Genomic DNA, 23,554 nt, shown 5'->3' on the forward strand with positions numbered 1-23,554 from the left:
TTTGATTGCTTCTTCATAGGATATCTGAATTCTGACATTGTTTAGGGAAGCAACATTCCTTACTCCTAGGAAGGGACACATGGCGCAGTTGCTACCGAAGAGGCATAGCATTCTAAGTCTGCTCACGTTTCTGGAAACACTGACTTAAGGGGATAGATGCTGTTAGCATGGCATTCTTCTTTTTTTTTTTTTTTGAATCCAGGTGTGCTCCCTGGAGGAACAAATGACACTTTGACAGTGTAAGTTTACAAGCCAACCTGCTGGGGATAGTGGAGTAGAGAAAATGAAAGACGGAGGGTCCTTGATGTCACTGATGAACTGTTGCATGAGGCCTGGACCACATGCTTCCATAGTGCTAACCATGAAAGCCAATCAAACCTATTTGTGTGAGATATGGAAAGTCAGCGATTTTTTTTAGTTTCTTTTGTTTGTTTCTTGTTTGTTTGTTTTTGTACTTGCACCCCAAAATACATCTGATTGCTATACCAAGGGGAGGGGTGGCTTAAATAGAACGGAGATGAAGGTCTTTGATATTAGAGGCATTAAGAAATTTTGAAGCTAGGAATCCAGAGGGATATTCTGGAAGGAAAGTGACTATTTGGGTAGGTATACAGATAAACTCAAGTAAGTAAAGTATTTAGGAAAATTACACCCTGAAGTTGAAGATAGAAGTGGATGATGGAACCACCAGATATGCAGTATGGGCTACACAGCTTCCCAGTACTACAGATAGCAACTGAGTACAAAGGAATTGCTGCCCACCTAGCATGCCCCTTACATTATTCATCTATGCATCCCTATTTCCTTATCAGAAATTTTGGCCGGAGTATGGGTGGTAGATGATTCAAGGTGAAGGAATTGCAGGAATGGAGCTTTTTCTCTGGTTAAGTCACAAAACATCCCCTACTAGCTTATGAGATACTTCAGGGTAGGGAGGAGAGAAGTTGGTTAGTGAATGTTGGGCTTATGGACTGTGGGACATGTATTTTGAGAGGACTCCCAGGTAAATGTACTTAAAACTGGGACATGCTTAAACTGCTTTGAACTTGCTTTAGAAAAATCATCAATTCAGGATAGTCAATTGGGGAAGGAAGTTATTTCTGTCCTGAGGCTATTTATAAATAAACACATACCCAGAGGTTTCCAAAAGCTCGATATATTGCTTGGAATTTTTCTCCAGTTTCATCAGTGTTTCAGGCATTAGAGAAGCCCGTTCCACACCTGAGTGCTGAAAGTCATTAAGGGTGATGTGAACCAAGAGACTTGGCTTTTCATCTTCATGCCTCTCACTGAATTCTGTTTCTTCAGTAGAGATGTAATCACCAGCGGTGGGGGACAGGATGATTCTCTTGCCATCTGTGGGCCTCAGTTGAAGGTGGCTGATCCAGCTCATCACCCTTTCTTTCTTCAAGTTTCCTATGTATTTGGGAAGTTCTTCTCTTCCTCTGTCAAATATTCACTGGGTTCCCAACTCTCTAAAGTATCTTCAGGTTTCAACTGAATGATCCTTTTCTCATGAACCACAGGAATCTAAAAATTGGTTTGATTACAGTTAACCAGTCTTGCTCTGAACCATAATATATGAAATTATTTGCATACTAAGTTATCATGTTTATATTTATCTGGAATCCACACACACACACACACACACACACGCACACACGGAATCCATCTGCATACTAAATTATCATCTATATTTATATGATAAATTATCACTTATATATTTATATATATGCCTTATACCCAGCAATAACCAGTTTTAATATAAATCATTCACAATGGCAAAATATGTAAGACTCTATGTTTTTGCCTTAAGACTTTGATATGATTGATAGAAAAACACCAACATATATGATTAAAAGATATAGTAATCATATTGGGATAGGGCATCAAAAGATAAGAAGCATTTATTTGGAGCTTTTTATACAAAGCAGGAGACAGCACAGCTTGTCCCTGGTTGAAGCTACAGGCTCCAAAGGGTTCCTCACGTTCCCTGTGAGATGTCTGTTGGCTGATGATACCACTTGCACTGAGTAAGGATCCTTCCAGGTCTGAGCCAGCTTGCTTTTGTGAGAGAGCTTTACGTATGCCCTCCCCAACACTCGTCTATTCTGGTTAAAATTCTTCCCACTCTTGTGATACAAGTAACAAATGCAGAAATAAGCCTAGAACATCCTTCAGTGTCCCCTGTGACACTGAGTAAAGAACATGTCAAAATCTCAGGGCTGCGGAGGCTTATACCTGTATTCCACTTCCCATCTGAGAATTAGGTTTCTTCTTGAGTTAGCGCATGTGGTTCAACCATGAAAATATCTTTCTAAAATAATTTCTGTCGTATAGGCAGGTAACAAAAGAAATGCCCATCATTATTAGTCGACAACTACTTCAATTAGGCAAGGAGATTAGGAAAATGGTACTGTATCAATGAAACAAATTGAGCTATTACACTTTATTTTAACCAGTTGAATTATTTACTTCTCCCTCTTTTTTTGATAGGAAATTACATACCAATAAATTCAGTTACCTTAGTGAACATGACATTTCTCTAGGATAATTTATATTAGTTTTCCTTTTGGGACATCATTGTAGACATACGACCCTTCATGAAAGATAAAACTGGCCCCAAATAACTGTAATCGTTTTAAATGCTCAAATTGTCACTGCTTGGTGATTGGCTACTGTCTCCACAGACTGTCCTGTTTATCCTTTGAACTCTATTCTGACAGACATTAGATAGTATTCTTTTTAGCAAAAAGTTGCTTCAGTGTGATCTTTTGTTCTGCTTTCTTCAAATAAGAAATTATCTACTTTCTAAATATTTCTGTGGCTTTTAAAATATGGCATTTAGCACCAAATACATCGAGGTTTTTTTCATGTGATCATTTGAGGTCAAAAAGTGATGTATGCAATAAAGGTAGAAAGACTACCTTTGTATCAAAAGGTATGATTTCATTTATATTTATTATTTTGCATGCATTTGACTTCTCACTGGGGTTTTCTTTTTGTTTTTTTTTTTTTACTATATTCTATGAGTTTATTACTTCAGTGTTTATCTCTTTTCTAACATGTTAATAATTGTCATAATAAGTACTGTATTTGCATTTCCCGGATGAATAGTGACATAGAGAACCACTCTCTAGGCTTACTAACCATTGGGATTTCGTTTTTTAAAGTTTACTTATTTATTTTGAGAGGGAGAGAGAATGGGAGAGGTAGAGAGATATAGGGAGAGAGAGAGTATCCCAAGGAGGGTCCACACTGTCAGCACAGAGCCGGACACAGGACTTGAACCCATGAACAGTGAGATCATGACCTGAGCTGCAACCAAGAGTTGGACACTTAACCAGCTGAACCACACAGGTGCCCCAAGAGTTTCATTTTCTAATGAAAGTTTATCTAATTATCTGGTCATCTTTTCCACATTTCTACATCCTAAAAATATAATTTATCATTTTTTTCTCCTGCTGCATTGGAACATTGGCCTGCTGTGATCTACCTCATCCTATTTGGCAATGCAAGTCCCTGATATATATTCTGAAGTGATTCATTTCACATTAATACCTGGCTTAAAACTTCCCAACATGATTAACAATGAAATCCAAACTAAAGTGGCCAAACAGGCAGCTTCTCAGATCCCATCATTGACCTGTGCTTCAGTTGAGGCTCTCCAGATACTGCGGCCCTCTTTCTGCCTCTTGAGCATGTGGATAGTAGCCCCTGCCTTACCCACAGTTTTGCTTTCTACAAATTCAGTTAACCCATGGTCAACCACAGTCCGAAGGCAGACGATCTATCCTTCTGAGGAATAGTCAGAAGGTCAGCAGTAGCCTAACACCACATCACGATGCCTGTGTCATTTACCTCATTTTATCTCATCACCTAGGCAGTTTATCATCTCACATTATCACAAGAAGGGTTAATACAGCACCATAAGATATTTTAAGAGAGAGAGACCACATTTGCATAAGTTTTACTACAGTATATTGTTCTAATTGTTCCATCTTATTATTAGCTATTGTTGTGAATCTGTTACTGTGCCCGATTTATAAATTTGTCTTAGGTATGTGTGTGTAGGAAAAAAAAGCCTCTATAGGGTTTAGTACTATCCATAGTTTCAGTATCTACTCGGGTCTTGGAGCTTAGCCCCTGGTTTCAGCATGTACTGGGGTCTTGGAGGGCAGACTTCTGTGATACACTTCTGCTTCAAGGCCTGAGCTCTGGCTGCCACCTCTCTAGAGCCCCTTTTCTCTCCTAGCATTGTAAGTCTGGTTCTTCTCACTGTTCAGTTCTCTTCAAACATCAGTTTCTCTGACTGGCATTTCCTAAGCTTCCTAGCTAAAGTACCTACACATAAACTCATCTTTTCCAGTGCTTCATTTTTATTTTCTTGTTTAGAAATTATCATTCTCTGAAATGAGAGTTATCTCTTGAGGGGCTTGTTGTGTGCCTTCTCAGTAAAATGAAAAAATCCAAGAGAGTTGAGACTTTTTTGTTACTTTTCACTGTTTTCAGTTCCTGGCACACATTAAATACTCAAAAGGTACTTGTTAAATGTCAAATAAAAGAGCAAAACATAAATGAGAATGAGGGAAGGCAAAATATAGGACAATGTTATTAAAATCTTGTCATAGAGAAGGCTTTTCTAAGAATACCACCAAGTAGAGAAGCATAATCAACAAATTAGTTTATACATAAAATTGTAGAACTTCTGTCTAGTAAAAGTCTTTACAAGAACAGTTGAAAGAAGAACAAATTGCAGCTTATATATACTGAACATTGCTAAATACTCAGTTCAGAAGTAATGCAATACCAAGGACAAATAGCACAATAGGGGAGAGAGCAAAAGTTACGAATAGGCAATTCATACATGTAAATAGACAGTAAAAGGTATGAAAACATGTACAAACTTATTAATAATTTAAAAATACATATTTACCCAATGAACTGCAATTTGCTGTCCATAAAATTGGTTTTAAAAAGCTTAACAAATAGAAACCTGCTAGGCTGTTATTTGTGTAGGGAAAGTAGGTTCTCTACTATATAAAAATCTGAATTGTGATGACGTTTTTGGAAGCCAGTGTCTCTCCAAATTTAAATGTACAGGCCCTTGTTTTTTTTTTTCAATATATGAAGTTTATTGTCAGATTGGTTTCCATACAACACCCAGTGCTCATCCCAAAAGGTGCTCTCTTCAATACCCATCACCCACCCTCCCCTCCCTCCCACCCCCCCCCCATCAACCCTCAGTTTGTTCTCAGTTTTTAACAGTCTCTTATGCTTTGGCTCTCTTCCACTCTAACCTCTTTTTTTTTCCTTCCCCTCCCCCATGGGTTTCTGTTAAGTTTCTCAGGATCCACATAAGAGTGAAACCATATGGTATCTGTCTTTCTCTTTATGGCTTATTTCACTTAGCATCACACTCTCCAGTTCCATCCATGTTGCTACAAAGGGCCATATTTCGTTCTTTCTCATTGCCACGTAGTACTCCATTGTGTATATAAACCATAATTTCTTTATCCATTCATCAGTTGATGGACATTTAAGCTCTTTCCACAATTTGGCTATTGTTGAGAGTGCTGCTATAAACATTGGGGTACAAGTGCCCCTATGCATCAGTACTCCTGTATTCCTTGGGTAAATTCCTAGCAGTGATATTGCTGGGTCATAGGGTAGGTCTATTTTTAATTTTTTGAGGAACCTCCACAGTTTTCCAGAGTGGCTGCACCAATTTGCTTTCCCACCAACAGTGCAAGAGGGTTCCCGTTTCTCCACATCCTCTCCAGCATCTATAGTCTCCTGCTTTGTTCATTTTGGCCACTCTGACTGTCGTGAGGTGATATCTGAGTGTGGTTTTGATTTGTATTTCCCTGATAAGGAGCGACGTTGAGCATCTTTTCATGTGCCTGTTGTGTACAGGCCCTTAGACTCAGCAATTCCATTTCTAAAAATGAATCCTGTCAGTGTGCCCAAGTCTGTATGCAAAGATGTCCATACAAATTATTGCACCGTTGTTTATGATAACAATATGGCAACAATCTAAATGTTCAAAAACAAGAAACAGGATAAATAATATATTGTATTTTCCATGATGGAATTCTGTGTGACCTTTAGACAGAGGGAAGTAAATCTGAAAATACTCTGTATATTAGTATACAGTGATGCCTGTGATACAGGAAGAGAAAAAAACAAGCTAAAGATCAGTATGTGTACCATGAGGCCCTTATTAGGAAGGACATTCCAATCTCCAGATATTAGATGCCTGACCACATCTAAAATAGCAAAGGCATCTTATGATCTTATATTACAAGAAGTCTGGTGGAATTGTTACAGGGTTATTTCCCTAATTGACGATGTAAGATTATTGGGTTAATGACACCATGATTCATTTGGCTTTTTTTTTTTTTTTTTTCATGGTCACAGAATGATTGTAGCTGCTCTAAATAACAGGTCTTCACATCAGTTTTCCAAGATGAAGAGAGCAAGAGAATAGGTTTTCTTTTCATGAATCTGTCTTTTTACCCAGCAAGATAGTCTCTCATAGAAACCTCCTATCAGATTTGCTCTTACTTCACGTAGTCCAGAACTGTGGCACATGGATGCACCTCACTGCATAGAAGCCTCAAAAGTATCATACAAAAGAGAATGGGTTCTATAGCCCACTTAGCAGTGTTATGATTGATCCCCAGGGTTTGAAAAGCCTCTTTCCCTGTAATCAAGGCTCTCATCCTTCAAAAGCATGGGCCATAAAAAAGGATTGATAACTTGGACCTCATCAAAATGAAAAACTTTTGCTTATCAAAAGACATCATTAAAAGTATGAAAAAAGGCTGGGAAGAAATATTTATTATACATACATCTGATAAAGGATCCAAAAGATATAGTCTTTCAAACTAAAAAGATAAAAGACAAATAAATCAATTTAAAATGGACAAAAGACTATGAGGCAGCCCAGAAATGAGAGTATCCAAAGGGCCAGTAAGCTTATGTGAAAAGTTTCCAACACCCTTATCAACGAAGAAAATTCCAAATACAAGCACAATAAAATCCTCTGTATATCCAACAAGAATGACTAAAATTTTTAAAATTGACAATAGCAAGTGCTAGTTTAGATGTAGAGCAAGTAGAACTCTCATGCATTGCTGATGGGATTTAAATAGGCCCTGCCACTTTAGAGCATTCTTTTGTGATAGTCACTTGCTAAACTTACAAATACTCGGTGAGCCAATAATTTCACTCTTGGGTATACAACCACAGAAATGAATGTACATCCCCCATGAAAATATGTCAAGGAATGTTTCGAGCAGTTTTATTCATGGTATCACAAAACTGGGAACATCCCAGGTGTTCATCAATAAGAGAATGGATAAGTTACGGCATATGCATTCAACGAAAAACCACACAATGATGACAAAAAATGAACTCCTGAATCATGCAGCAAACCAAGCATTAATCTCACAGAAATACTAGCAGAAGCTAGACACAAAAGATTATATGCGCTATTATTTAATTTATATGAAACTGAAAAACACGTGAAACTATGGTTATAGAGATCAGGAAGAAAAGAGGTCACCTTTAGGGGGAAGGGGGCATAATGAGGCCTCCTGGAGTGATGGACATAATTCATATCTTGAGCAGAGTGGTGGTAAGACAACTGCATGCAATTGTAGACATTCACTGGACTTAAGACTTGCAAACTTTGAAGTATGAGAGTTATAACCTTAAAAAAAAAGAATAAAACAAACCAAAGAACCCCAAACCAGCCAAAAGAGATCTCTTCTCTCTATCTTAAAAATTTTGGTTCTTTGGGCATCTCGGTGGCTCAGTAGGTTGACTCAGTAGGTTTGAGTCATCTCGGTGGCTCAGGTCATGATCTCACAGCTCATGAGTTCAAGCCCCGCGTCGGGCTCTGTGCTGACAGCTCAGAGACTGGAGCCTTCTTCAGACTCTGTGTCTCACTCTCTCTGTGCCCCTAACCCACTCGCATTCTGTCTCTGTCTCTCTCAAAAATAAATAAACACTAAAAAAAATTTTTTTAAATTGGGGTTCTTGTAGATGGAAAGTAGAAGTTTGATGCTCACGGCTGCTTGGTTCAAAGGACATTGTCTGTCACAATTCCATTTGTATACATACATGATCAGATACACACACACACACGCACACACACATTTTGTGTATGTGTTTATATAAGCATAGAAATTTTTGAAAGAATGTGTGGCCAACTGATAACAGTTATATCTGAAGATGTAGGTTTAAAATGTTTTTGTTTGTACATTTCTGATTACTAAAATAAAAGGGAATCATAACATTAGAGCAGGAATCTTGGGAGTCTCTAGCCAATGGTGTTACATGTTAGGGAATTGTCCTTTATGATGAGTCAGTGGAGAGAAACAGATGAGAGATACCCACCCTCCAGAACTTTTTGGGGAGGTGGTAGGAAAAGTTACCAAGGGCTGCAAAGCCTTCTCTGAGCTCATTTCATCAAGATGGAAAAAGCTACTAGGAAAATTAATATGCTTGTGAATAACTGAGAGCTGCCTACAGTATAGTCTCCTGAAATGACATTTTCTCTCCTATGAATGATGAAAAGAGGAGGCAAGCAACCTCAGAGGTCATCTCATTTAATGCCCTGGACAGTGTGCCAATCTTTTCCGTGATTCTTACTTTTAAAATGTCTCAACAGTTGTGTAACAAGTGGAAAATATGGCTTTACTACCACGTAGGGGATGTGTGCTGTATGGTCAACTGGCTGGAAAACAGGCTGTCAAATCACCGCAGTGGTTTACTTTGCCACCTAGAGTACTGTCAGTGATGTTTGTGAGTGTGTACACGTGTGTATGTGTGTCTGTGTGTCTGTCTGTCTATGGAAGAGACTCAAGGAGTCTGAAAAAGAAAGAAACTGGTGATGTGAAGGAAGCTGGTTTTTGGAATCCATTTAGCAGCACTGGCTTGGGTTAAGTAATGATATATCTAACATTGACAGAAAAAAATAAATTTAGATTTTAACCTCAGTGTCTTCATCCTAGTTTTCTCTGTGCATCAAGAAGTTTTTAACTTCTCAGAAAATGGGAACAAGATATGTTCCAACATGGCTTTCTATATGCCCCATTCTCAGTTCCTGAAGGCAGCAGCACTTTTGCCAGTGGTATTATGTTTTCTAATATTACCCAGTGAGGTTTATGTCATCATTTATTGTTACCTCCTTGATCTTCCGTTCACCAACTATTTCCTCCACCCATTCAACACACACACTTCACGTAACTTTTCTTCCCTGGCTTTTAAGTTCCCAAAGCCTTGATACTGGGGAAAATGCATGTAAAGGTAGATTTTAAAGAACATCTGAGGACCAGAGCCACATTTCTTTATTCCTTAGACTTGCCAGAGCCCTCAGGATGAGGAGGAGAAAAATAAGGGGGGATGTATTAAGGATATATGCCCTGGCCGTTCCCAGAGTGACAGGAGCTTTGCACTAGCCTTCTTGGGTTAAACCCAGCATGAGTGAAAAAGAGAGGCTTCAGGTAAATGTGTTGCATTTGAGAGCAGAAGTCCTATGTCTCACTTCTGGAGCATATTTCTGGAGGGCAGCAAGTCCTCAAAGAGGGAGTCTTGTGTCTAGGCTGATAGGACTTGAGATAGACTCCTCGAGTTCCTCAATGTGTAGTGTGATTTAGAGGCAAAAGAAAAATCCCCCTGAGAGGGAGCCAGAACAATGCCTCAGATGAGGGTAACCTGTGCAGATTAATAGCAGGGGGGGCATGGGTATCTCTAAGGAGACTAGCCCGGGCAGCAGCTATTACCTCAGCAATGCCTTGGCCCTGCATAAGCCTCCCAGCAACTTAGACCACCTCTGTGAAAGGCAGGAGATGGGGGACTGAATTCCTGAACTGACTGAGACTGATTTTCTGCCACTTTATTAGAATTTGGGCTCAAAATAGAAATTGAATTACAAAAAAATTTAATTTACATGTCACCTCTAATCACCATGCCACGACCATGCAGAAAGCATGATTGTATCTCCTTCGATTATTACATAATGGGTTCAAATTGGGCCACATTTCTCTGAAGCAGAGGTTTTTGTTCCAAAAATTCTAAGTGTTAAGGGGACTTATTTAGAAAGTCTTTATTATTTCTTAGAACCACTCATTCAACACTCCACAAAGGTCCATGTGGGTAATTTGTTCAGAAGGAACATAAAGAGAACTGTATCTGAGCACCATGCAGAAATCCTCTCAGCCTACTATGGCACATACCTGGAAAAGGGAAACAAGTATGGAGAAAGAAAATGCAAGGATAAATAATTGTTTCCACACACAGCTCTTTCACACTGCAGGAAAATTTGCTTCCTTAAAGTGTTAGAGAATCCAATGAGAGTTTGTGTGCTGTGATGATAGGTATCTTGTGGTGAATTCAGAAGCAACCCAGAATTTCACTGTGGCCTGTGGAGTCCATTGTAGACATCCAATTAACTGGGAGCAGGATCACCACATCAGAGTTGGACAGAGAGCCCAGACAGATCACCCAGGCAACGATGTTCTTCTTTCTGAAGCACTCCTACTGTGTGCTAAAGCTGTAGCACAAACCAGAGGGGTGCCCAAGAGTGAAGAATGGCACTCCTTACCTGGAACCCACACCCCCTATCTCTTCCTCCCTTTCCTCCTTCTCCTTTTTCTTTTAATTATTCTTGTTTCAAATACCCAGTAACTCAGGTTGGGAACCCTTTAAATGTTCATGGTGGAAAATGTATCCTCTTCTACCCATCTTTCTCTGTAGCCTTTCCTTATCCCTTCTCCATAGGCACTACAACCTTGAGAAGCATGGCTTTTGTTGGCACAGCTGCTTTTTCTCTTTTATACTAAAGATGCCTTATTATAACTTATTTCCTGGCCCTTACTGCTCTGGGCACTTCCTTTCCTAACTCATTCTACTCTTGGTTTTTCTTTAAATTGTGTTTCTACTGCACAAAATCATGTTCTAAAAATATACCCAGGATGCATATTAATCAGGTATGGAAACATATGCAGACATGGAAATAATTGTCATAAAGGAAGAAGTTTATACTTGAAGATCCTTAGAAACAAGAGACAGCAGATACCTTGCAGGGCCACATGGGGAGGCACCCAGGTTGACTAGGAGACAGAGGGAGAGGGAAGGATATAGCCCAGAGCATTTATTGAAATTATGTGAGAAGTAATGGGCAAAGCAGGATAGGTATGCTGAGTCAGTTTGGAACTAGGCAGCTTGAATATTTTTGGCAGGCTCTGGATTATAGAGCTGGTCCCTAGGTGTCTGGTACCTGTCCCTGGGGTGATTTAGGGCCAAAAGATATTGGCTTGGTGTGTGAGAGTTGGGGATCTATATCTGGATTGGTTGGTTTTCCCATCAAAGGAATGCTCATGGGGGAATAATTTTCTATCTCTAGAAAGCCCAGGGAGGAGCAGTCTCTCCAGGATCAAGACTTTAAATGCCAAAGCATCAAGAATGCAGAAAATAAGAAAATACAATCAATACAAGTTGGGTTCAAAGTAATCATTGTTTCTTGTTCTACCATTATCATCCATCCATGCATTGCCTCTTTTACTTTATGTTTTTATCTCTCAAATAAAGAACAGTCATGAATTAACCACAGAACCTAAAACCTAGGATATTATCAACGACTCACACTGACTTATTAGCTTCTACCCTAATCTTGCAGGCCCAACAGTTCTTTCTGCAGTTTATTAATGGGCCTCAACACCTCATACGGAGAAGAATATCCTATTTTGGATGACTGCCAATGGCCACGTACCTGTCCTGTTCTCTCATCTGTCTCATCAGCTTGAATTTCAAGCTCTTTGAGTGTTTTCCAACCTGTAACTTAAACACTGGCAAGCAGAAGAGCATTTCACTTGGCTTCGGATGAAAAATTCATGAATGCGTGGAGATAAATGCTGGTTGAAAAAACATACATATTACTTTGTGTCTACATAAGCCAACACCTCTGATGATGACAGTATATTCTTCACAGCTCTTGAACAAAAACCTAAAACCAAGAATTTAGGAAAGAAAGGACCTTTCCACAAGGCTTTCCAAGTCAGGCTTGAGGCTATGGTAACAGCCGCAAGAGTCTTCTTACTGTCTAGATTTTCAGCAGCTCCACTATTCATTTTGAATGAGGGCCACCAGACGTTGTCAAACAGCAGCCAGCAGACATGAAGGGACAGGGCTTTTCATAGCCTTTTGAGAGTATTGATGATGATGTTTTTTGCATAGGGAGTTTGAGATGTTGTGTTTAGAGAAACTAGTGGGGCTGTTGTTGAAAAATCAGCGGAAATCAGATGTCTACAAGAAAGGACCTTGGAAAAGCCAGCGGTACACAGTCACAGGCAACAGGTATTCTGGGGAGTGAATGTGTTGGGATAATGCTTGGGGGACTTCAGACTGCCTTTCCAGTTCCTCACTGCTATCCTAGAAGTTCTTAGGTATTTCTCTTTCCAAGTGTTTAGAAACATGACAGAGTAAGAACTGCTGTGTATGCTGATGACCAGATCACTTCTGCCTCATTCAGCCTTTTTGTTTTCTGCCTTTTCTGTTGTTCTGTGCAAAAACATCCACATGGGTTCCTGAGCTATTGTTACAGAGAAATGTGTAAGACCAGGGTTTTAGGTCTTCATCAAAACATCCTTTTTTTTTTTTTTTCTGCTTCATATCCTGTGGGAACTTTGGAATTTGGCTTTGTTATGTCCTAGCCAGTACCTCATAATCAAAAGGTTTTCAGTAATTTCTTCAGGTCTCACGTTCAAACTAAACAGTGGGTCTGGTTGTATTTTGTGCAGATAAAGTATAAATCATTTTCTGTCAGATTTTAGACTTCCTGAATGGACTGTCCTGGGAAAAGAGTCGTTGGGTATTCAAAGCTTCCACAATTTAGGGATTTTGGCTGGATCCCAACATATTTAGGAGACCCCATTTGAAAATATTTACCCATCCAAATGAAATGAAAAGGTGCTTGTCCTCCAAATGGCCCCTGAAATAACTTTGGAAGTCCAACCCCTGCCACTGAACAGTGGCTATTACCCTTGGTCACTGGTAAGCAGGGCTTATAATTCTGGAATAATTTCTCTTTGAATTTATGTCTCTTCAACTTCAGTTCACACATCAGCCTTCTCGTCTCCTCTCCCATGTTAAATTGGTCCATAAAACTCCACACACTATAAAATGGGATCTGGGTGGAGGTGTGGCAAAGCATCCCTCAAGGTCAACATTATGATAGACTCCCTGTCCCACTCCCCCCCGCCAGCCCCACCCCAGAAGAAAGTGGAAACAAAAGGCATGTTGGTCTGCAGGCTTGACTTCTGGCAGCTCCTAGACAGCTGTTAAGTTCTTGTTTAGTTGGGGGAGCAGCAGCCTTTAGAAAGGGAGACCCCCTTTCCTTCTCCCCATGTCCCTTATCTGAGTAATGGTCTACACAGAAGATCAAGAAAACGCCACAGTCTCACTAGGTTCTAAGAGCTGACACCAAGGACTTCCTGTGGCCTGGCTCCAGCCACATGCGGAACAGCTCAGCCTGGAGCAGCCAGCCCTGATCGTGTCTGAAATATTTGGCTCCTGGCTAAGGCTGTGGGCTGGCTGTCTGGTTTGTTTGAACACAAACTAGCCTGGGAGTCTTTGTGTAGAATGCTTCTTGAAGCTTTTTCCGTGACATCTGCCAATTAAATGTATGAATTACTCTGTTTACTCCTCCGTGACGGGGCAGATATTTTATTCAGAAGCAAGGATTTCTTCTCATCCTTGCTTTTTCTTCTCACATTTGCTTAGCTCCTATTATGTGCCAGAAACTGGGCAGGATGCTTTTACATTTGTGATCTCACTTTATTCCTCATTACAGCCCTGATAAAATGCACTTAGGGTTCCCATTTTGTAGACAGGAAACTGAGATACAGAGATAAGAAGTGATTGGTCTAAGGCCACACAAATTTATAAGGGGGCAGAATTGGAACTAGGACCTAAATTTCCTCATTTTAAGCTTTTTACAATTCCTTTTAATCTTCTCCATTCCAATTTCTTTTTTTTTTTTTAATGTTTATTTATTTTTGAGACAGAGAGAGACAGAGCATGAATGGGGGAGGGTCAGAGAGAGAGGGAGACACAGAATCTGAAGCAGGCTCCAGGCTATGAGCTGTCAGCACAGAGCCCGATGCGGGGCTCGAACTCACGGACCGTGAGATCATGACCTGAGCCGAAGTCGGACGCTTGACCGACTGAGCCACCCAGGCGCCCCTCCATTCCAATTTCTTTATGGTTAACGCTTGGCTGTTTGGGTTGGTATTTTTGTCTTTATTCATTCATTCACTCTTTCAGCATGAGCATCTACCATTGAGCATCTTCTATGTACAAGGTACTAGGTCTGAAGGCTAAGCACAAGAATCTGCAAACGTTCTGTACAGAGCCAAATAATAAATATTTTAGGCTTTGAAAGCCATACAGTTTCTGTTGCAACTTCTCAGCTCTATCATTGTTGCATGAAAGTGGCCCTAGACAACAGATAGATGAATGGACTTGGTTGTCTTCCAATAAAACCTTATTTACAAAAATAGGCAGCAGGTCAGATTTGATACTCTAGCTGTAGTTTTTGATAGACTACCATGCAGTGCACAACCTGAACCCTTATACATGTTACCCCTAGTGAGGCACCACATAATTCTGTATGTGGACTCTGAATTCTGAGCCTGTAATGACAGTGAGGATCCCTGTGTTTGGACTATGCCCTGCTCTCTCAAAATAATCCTGAGAGACCCAGCTGAATAATCATCGCCTTCAATGGTGAGATGCCACCTCTGCCCAGCAGCATTTCTCGTGCACTCGTGGGAATGTTACTAGCGTTCATGAAACCCTTCTGTGACTTGGTGGGCAAAGTGTTAAATCAGAGACAGTGACAAGAAGGTTGGGCCTCAGAGAACGTGGAAGAATCTAGGCTTGGGCATGGTCATCCACACACCTGATTGCACTGCAAGACTACTATAACAACAACAGCTACCATGGGTTAATGTTTATATGCTGAAGGCATCCATCTGCACAATCTCACTTGATCCTTACAAGAATCCAGTTCACAAGTATTGCTATTTCCACTTGACAAATGAGGAAGCTTAGACTCAGAGAAGTTCAGTTATAAGGTCATACAGACAGTAAGTAGCAAACTCAGGTTTTGAGTGAAAGCCTGAGTGCTTCCAAAATCTCTTACCTCCAAAGTAGACTGCTTTTGATAGAAGACAGTAAAAGAAAGAACAAGCTGCTTTTATTGTCATTGTTATTGCTTCCATGGCATCATGGCAGCAAGATGAACCATGGGGACCACTTGACATGAAAGATGCATTTGTGGGGACAGCAACCACACAGTGTATTCCTATTAACTGTGGTCAGCTTCCTGAGGCACAAAAGGTCTACTTCCAGTGTGTGCCCACAGTGCCCTCTACTGCCCAGGAGGAATACCACACAGACTCTGTTTTTCATTGCCTTCAAGATGGAAGACCCTTATTACCATTTGTTGAAAATTGGAATTTGAGTCATGGTGTGAGATTTTATTAGGATTCTTTCCTTATTACTTCTGATAATTGTACACTGCATTGCTAGATTGGGGATCACAGGTGGGGAAGAGGAGAGAGAGCCCATAATCTTCCTTTGGTTGTCTCGTACCTGAACAAGAGTGCACATTTTTCCTTTTATAGGGTGGCCTATGGTCGATTGAATGGTGATGACATCTGGGCCAGGAAGAAGTCAAGGAGACTCCCAATGATTCCTGGTGGTATTTACAGCTCCAAGTCAGGTAAAGTTTATTTCATTACTGAAAAAAAAATGTTTTCATGGAAATAAGCAGACAATGCACTGACTTAATGGGTGCAAGGAAAGAGAACAATGTCAAGATAAAAGAATACAAACCAACTGATTGCTAAAGGAGCTAGAATGGGAGAATTAAAACACATAGAAATTAAATAAATAAAATATCACCCTTCATGGTACAGTGGTGCTGTGGCCTGGGGATGGAACTGGAAACTTTGTGTGGTAAGTTCTAGTGGGATGTGGGTTGGGCCAAAATATATTTGTCTCCAAGAAATACATTTTTCAAAATGCTAAGCTTTAATTTTTTTTTAAGTAAACAGCCAGGAAAATGCCAGGCTTGATCCTTTTTTGAATGGGGCCCTGGGTACGTCTTATGGAAGTCCTTGTGAGGGGAAAACCCTTGGTAGCTTGACCCAAGCTAACTGCTGGACTGTGGGTCCATTCAGTTCGGCCTTCACCCATCCACTTTGAATCTCTGCCCTCGCAGCATCCTGGGCTATGTCCAAACCTCCCTTTCCACCTCGCTGCCGGCACATGATGTGCTTCCTTTTTTCAAAGGAGCAGCCATATTGGAAGAAACACAGGGCCCCGAAAAACAATCCTGTTGGTCCAATAGTCAAATCTCTCAGCCCACAGAGATGTTTCTCTGCCTACCACATTTTCCTTGGCTCTTCCGGGCTCCATCCCTCTAAGCAAACATTCCCTCTGCATTTAGACTCCTTCTAACACTGAGAATAATGTAATGGAAAGAAGCATTCAAGACCTGGGTTTTAGTGGTTTTGCTATTAACTTCCTCAACATTTAATATCCCTGACTTTCAGCTTTCTCATCTTTATTCAGTATTACCCATCATATGGTGCCAATGGAGAATTGAATGGGATAATGTACAAGAAAGCATGTTAATAAGTGTAATAGTCAAATATTTATTAAGTGCTTGGCATTGAGAAATATGAGGCTAAGACACAGATTTTGACCTTGAAGAGTTTATAATTTAGTGAAAGAGGTAAATAGAGAAATGGGTAACGTCGTGTGAAGATTGGGTTGCGTTGGTTTGTTTTGCTTTTTTTCTAGTTGGCCATAGCAAACCAACCCATAACCTATTCCAAATCTATACCCACTGCCACTAATTCCCCTTCCTTCTTTGGGACTCAGATTTCCAATTTGCCAAATGAATGAGTGACTAGATAATTTGTTGGACATTTCTGAAGGTGAGAGGAGGTGCTATTAATAACTCTGCCAACTATGCCAGAGCAACTGGTTATAAATGGAAACAATCCCAGGCTATCTGAGATTATGGTTGTTCCACAAATGGGTGGGGGAAGGCATTGAGTGAGATCCAAGGCTTATTCAATTTCTTACAATTTATGGGCCTTACACTTATTATCGCAAGTCTTTCTTCTAGTCCCAGTTCCTACATTTCATCTTTGGCTGCCCTTGTGAGCATGGTTACTGGTCAGTAATATAGAGAATGAGCTGTATACTGATGATCCCTGAAAATCCTGGTTGCTGCCCTCATTGGTCAAATCCTTTGTTGGTCAAACTGTGCCATATTCTTTGTGGCCACATCATCTGTTGGAGTTTAGCCCCGTAGGCCTCAGAAACTAAGTGAAAGTAAACTTAAACACAAGCAGCAGAGGTCCTGCTACTATGGACCACTGAGCTCCTGAATTGTCTCTTCCCACATCTCAGATGCTTTTTATATTACCCTCCTCTCCCAGTGCAGTGAGCCCTGTGCTCACATGGATGGTGAATTTCCAGACAACACATAGGTTTAATAATATCTCCCCACCCACTGTGAGCTTCGGCCAGCTTAAGATCAACACGAGGAAAGGATTCATGAGCTGATTTTGTGTATCTCTCTCCCTCCATCCTTCTTCCGCCTTCCTCCTTCCTCATTCCTCCTTACAATTTGATCTCCTTTCTACTTCCTCTATTGACAAATTTTGGGGCTTGGGATGGTCTTAAAATAAAATTTTCTTGATTTTTCTTTTACTACGCCATCCAACAAAAGTACCCCAACCACAATGCTGGGGAAACTGAGGCACAAATGAACCACAGAGGAGTTCTTGATAACCTTTTATACACAAGCACATATAATTTGTGTTAAATGATTTGAGATTAGTGATGGAGTCCCTTATATATTCAGGCTGTATGTTGCATGTCTTCCCAGAATTACACATTTTATATATTTTTAAAAATTTTTTTAGAGAATTGCTTTTATTTATTTATTTTTTTGGCAGCATATTTTTTTATTAAATATAATTTATTGTCAAATTGGTTTCCATACAACACCCAGTGCTCATCCCAACAGGTGCCCTCCTCAATGCCCATCACCCACTTTCCCCTCTCCCCCACCCCCCCATCAACCCTCAGTTTGTTCTCAGTATTTAAGATTCTCTTATGGTTTGCTTCCCTCTCTCTCTGTAACTTTTTTCCCCCTTCCACTCCCCCATGGTCTTCTGTTAAGTTTCTCAGGATCCACATAAGAGTGAAAACATATGGTATCTGTCTTTCTCTGCCTGACTTATTTCACTTAGCATAATACCCTCCAGTTCCATCCACGTTGCTACAAATGGCCAGATTTCATTCTTTCTCATTGCCGAGTAGTATTCCATCATGTATATAAACCACATGTTCTTTATCCATTCGTCAGTTGATGGACATTTAGGCTCTTACCATAATTTGGCTATTGTTGAAAGTGCTGCTATAAACATTGGGGTACAAGTGCCCCTATGCATCAGCACTCCTGTATTCCTTGGGTAAACTCCTAGCAGTGCTATTGCTGGGTCATAGGGTAGATCTATTTTTAATTCTTTGAGGAACCTCCACACTGTTTTCCAGAGCGGCTGCACCAGTTTGCATTCCCACCAACAGTGCAAGAGGGTTCCCGTTTCTCCACATCCTCGCCAGCATTGATAGTCTCCTGATGTGTTCATTTTAGCCACTCTGGCATGAGGTGGTATCTCAGTGTTGTTTTGATTTGTATTTTCCTGATGAGGAGTGACGTTGAGCATCTTTTCATGTGCCTGTGGGCCATCTGGATGTCTTCTTTAGAGATGTGTCTATTCATGTTTTCTGCCCATTTCTTCACTGGATTATTTGTTTTTCAGGTGTGGGTTTGGTGAGTTCTTTATGGATTTTGGATACTAGCCCTTTATCTGATACATTATTTGCAAATATCTTCCTATTCCGTCGGTTGCCTTTTAGTTTTGTCTATTGTTTCCTTTGCAGTGCAGAAGCTTTTTATCTTCATGAGGTCTCAATAGTTCATTTTTGCTTTTAATTCCCTTGCCTTTGGAGACGTGTCAAGTAAGAAATTGCTGCGGCTGAGGTCAAAGATGTTTTTCCCTGCTTTCTCCTCTAGGGTTTTGATGGCTTCCTGTCTTACATTCAGGTCCTTGATGTATTTTGAGTTTATTTTTGTGAATGGTGTGGTTTCATTCTTCTGCACGTTGCTGTCTAGTTCTCCCCGCACCATTTGTTAAAGAGGCTGTTTTTTTTTCCCCATTGGATATTCTTTCCTGCTTTGTCAAAGACTAGTTGGACATACATTAGTGGGTCCAATTCTGGAGTCTCTATTCTATTCCATTGGTCTATCTGTCTGTTTTTGTGCCGATACCATACTGTCTTGATGATTACAGCTTTTTTAGTAGAAGCTAAAGTCTGGGATTGTGATGCCTCCTGCTTTGGTTTTCTTCTTTGGCTATTCAGGGTCTTTTGTGGTTCCATACAAATTTTAGGATTGCTTGTTCTAGCTTCGAGAAGAATGCTGGTGCAATTTTGATTGGGATTGCATTGAATGTGTAGATTGCTTTAGGTATTATTGACATTTTAACAGTATTTATTCTTCCAATCCATGAGCATGGAATGTTTTTCCATTTCTTTCTATCTTCTTCAATTTCCTTCATAAGTTTTCTATAGTTTTCAGCATACAGATCTTGTACATCTTTGGTTAGATTTATTCCTAGGTATTTTATGATTCTTGATGCAGTTAGAATCACACATTTTAACATAATCTTGAAACCAGGGTGATGTGGCTGGGCTAACTATGCCTCTTCTCAAACATATAGCTATGATCCACATGAGTATCTTATCGTAGACAGTTGTAGGCTCTTGGGATTTGCATGGCCCTGGAGTTTTCTTTTCCATTATCCTTTCTAGTTTCATTACCCTTATGGAAAGCACTGAGGATTGCAGGAAACAAATTCTGGAGGAGAAATCTTATCATCCCAGCAGACATCATAGGGTCTGGTCCCAACTATTTTCATCTACATCATAAAACAACCCATTTTGGTGGCTTAGTTCTGGGATAAAAATTTGTGCATAAGGAACCAGTTCAGGTGTTCAGAGAGGTGACTGCAGGTGAAAGATTAAGGGAGAATACGTTGATACAGCTACCAAATCCTTCCTGAACCAGAAGGAACTTACTGAAGACCCACTGAGAGGACGGGTATGAGCCCAGACACAATGGAATACAGGTTTTTTTCCCTTCTCATTCTGCACAGCTGGTGTATGCTGTGCACCCTCTACTGGGTGCTAGAACAGTCTGACTAAACCCCCATCTCATCTGGCTACCTGCAGGCATGAGTAGGTAGCCCTGGAAATCACAAATCCTGGTTCAAATGGGGTTGCCACTGTCATCATCTTCCACCCAACTACTTTATCAGGGAGCTGGGATGATTAATAGTTGGTGATAGTGCAGGGAGCAAACTGGAAGTGGAAATCGGTATGATTTGGCCTGCTGGGGACAAGGGGCTGGGCCTTCTGGGCTAATTCTTGCTATTTTCTTCTGGAGTAAGTTTTACTCTTATCCACACTTCATATTCTGTATATCTCTCTGTTGGTTCTCCACGAGACTGGTTGTCTTTATTTAGTAAGTAGGACTTAACGATTCTTAATCCAAGGGCCTCATCTTCCATATGGCATGTTGGGAAGGAGAGCTTGCACATTATCTCAAATTCTTTTTCCTTTATATTTTAAAATGTTATCTTGAAGATCAAAAGTGAAAGCTCTCCTCTCATGTTGAGCCCAGCTGTCCTGTGGGGTCAAAGACAACCCTGCTCAGCTGTGCACAGCAATTTGCCACTTCCTGGTCCCCACCCTACTTTGCCCTTCAAGTACAGACATGATACTGTTGAGTCCCTCCAACTAGGAAAGATGATTTGAGGTTTTCAGCATAATTTAGCAAGTGTTAAGTGAGCATCTATTCTGCCCCACGTTCTGTTTTTATGTTTAAAGGTAGTTTTAAGTTCAAGAAAGGGTGGCTGGGCTAACAAGATGAAAAAACTACATTTTTCAAGAATCTACATGATATTTTATTGAGAGACGTTTAAATACATGATGTGTAAATAATTAGAAAAGAGCATGTAAATAACATGTAACAAGGCAAATTGAAATAAGAGGCATACGGAAGCATTAGCAGCTCCTAGAGGAAGGAGCTGTTAATTCTGCCGAGGGTATCAGAGAGGACTAGTCAGGTATGTTAAAACTCTGATAGTTTAAACTGAGCTTTGAATATTAATCCTAACATGCATTCCACTGCCATTTACCGAATGCCTGGTTTAGGTGACAGACAGTGCAAGACAGTGCAGATTATGACAACTCTTGTCACTAGGAAACTCATGACCTACCCATACCCACTGAGCCAGATAAATGTACTATCATAAAATTAAAAAAAATATTTTTAGACTGTTAATTATAATCATAGCCCCTGCTTTTTTTTTAAAGCATTACCAAGTCCTAGGTTTATTCATTAACCATCCATTAATTAATTTTCAACTCATTATCTAATTACAATGCACAATCACCCCTTATATTGTGTCTAATATAAGTTTACACAAGAGGAAACTTGTTCAGAGGTACCTTGATAGTGAGATGAAGAACTAAAATTTGAATTCTTGAATCCATGTCTGTTGGATTCCAAAGTCCATGCTCTTAAATATTAAAAAAAAATTTTTTTAACGTTTATTCATTTTTGAGAGACAGAGAGCTGTCAGCATAGATTGACACAGGGCTCGAACTCATGGACCACAAGATTATGACCTGAGCTAAAGTCACATGCTTAACCAATTGAGTCACCCAGGTGCCCGATGCTCTTAAATATTAAGCAAGAATTGGGTGGAGGGAACAATGCAAAGTAAGGGACAAAAATAGGAAAGAAAAGGAGAGTAAAATTATGTTACAGGGTCAGGATGGGGCACTTCTTTTGTGGTTGGAACTTAGACCATCCTGAGGGATTTTATGCAAGGCTGGACAGGTAGGATGGGGGTTGTTGTTTGAAACCCTTGGATATCGTACTAAGGAGTTGAATTTTTATTCTATAAATCATGGTAACCCACAGTAAGGATTTTAGATTTTAGTAGGGATTTTAGACAACTTACATTCATGAGAGTATCTCTAAATAAATAATGAGGATGGTGATAGGTTCCCTGAATCCTCTATACATTTTTCTGAAGTATGTGGTGAGGGTTAGGACTCTGGGCTGTGGATTTGAAATTGAAATTATTTTCTTTTCTGAATACATATAAATGGTCTGCCTGGAATTGGTCTTTGCTCTTAGTAGCTATGAATCCAGATGTGCAAAACACAAGTAACATCTTTATTTTTCTAGAATGCTACCTAATCCTTATATGACAGAAAAATTTAGTCTTAATGAGTTTTTTTTTTTTTCAACGTTTTTTATTTATTTTTGGGACAGAGAGAGACAGAGCATGAACGGGGGAGGGGCAGAGAGAGAGGGAGACACAGAATTGGAAACAGTCTCCAGGCTCCGAGCCATCAGCCCAGAGCCTGACGTGGGGCTCGAACACACGGACCGCGAGATCGTGACCTGGCTGAAGTCGGACGCTTAACCGACTGCGCCACCCAGGCGCCCCAAGTCTTAATGAGTTTTTACAGACATTTTTAGATTCAAACTCATTCAAATCAGAATTTACTTCCTCTTTCTGTGTGGATTGGCCAAAGTTTGGAGAGACTTTCAAAACATAAAAGGATGAGAGGTGGGAGGTGGAAAGGGTGGTACCTGATCCCTGGTCATTGGTATCTGTCCAGCCCTGCAATATTCTCCAGTCATTGGTCAAAAACTGTACCATTTTCAGTCCATCTGGCTCCTTATAGCTCTTCTGTGGCCTTTTGCTCCTCTGCCAGGAGAGTTTTCAAGTGTTTTCCCATACTATTCTGGGGCCATACAAGACTTGGGGGTCTAGCTTAGGTATTCCTAGACCTTGATGATTTTCTCAATCCCTCATCAGGAAGCAAACACAATTCCCTTCTCTTACTGACCCCTCCCAGGACTTGGACTCCATCCAAAGGGATGAGCACAGCACAGAGCCTTCCAGACCTGGCTCCAGCTCTCCCTTCTCCTCCTACTGAGCTCAGAAGATCTAAACTACTGTAGGGGGTAGAAGTGTTTTGCAGGTAAACTAGTTCTGCCTAACGGCATATTCTTCCAAGTCTGTTTGTCCTGGTATAACCTGGACCAAGGCTTTTGGGCTTAGAAGCCATGAATTTGATGAATGATGTCCACTTCCCTGAATAAAAGAGACCCACATGGTAAAGAGAGAGTACACATAAAAACACATGGGTTAGCATTTTACAATATTGTCCCCATGCTATTAGAATCTTGATACGAATTTTAGCACCTTGGAGACACCAATTTGAGTTTACTTTTTATCCAAAAAGAAATTTGGCCTCCATAGCCAGGCATTTTTCAAGATGGCAAATTCACAAATTCCACTTTCTTATT

Source organism: Panthera uncia, chromosome E1 (genome assembly GCF_023721935.1).
Source record: "Panthera uncia isolate 11264 chromosome E1, Puncia_PCG_1.0, whole genome shotgun sequence".
Taxonomy (NCBI): domain Eukaryota; kingdom Metazoa; phylum Chordata; class Mammalia; order Carnivora; family Felidae; genus Panthera; species Panthera uncia.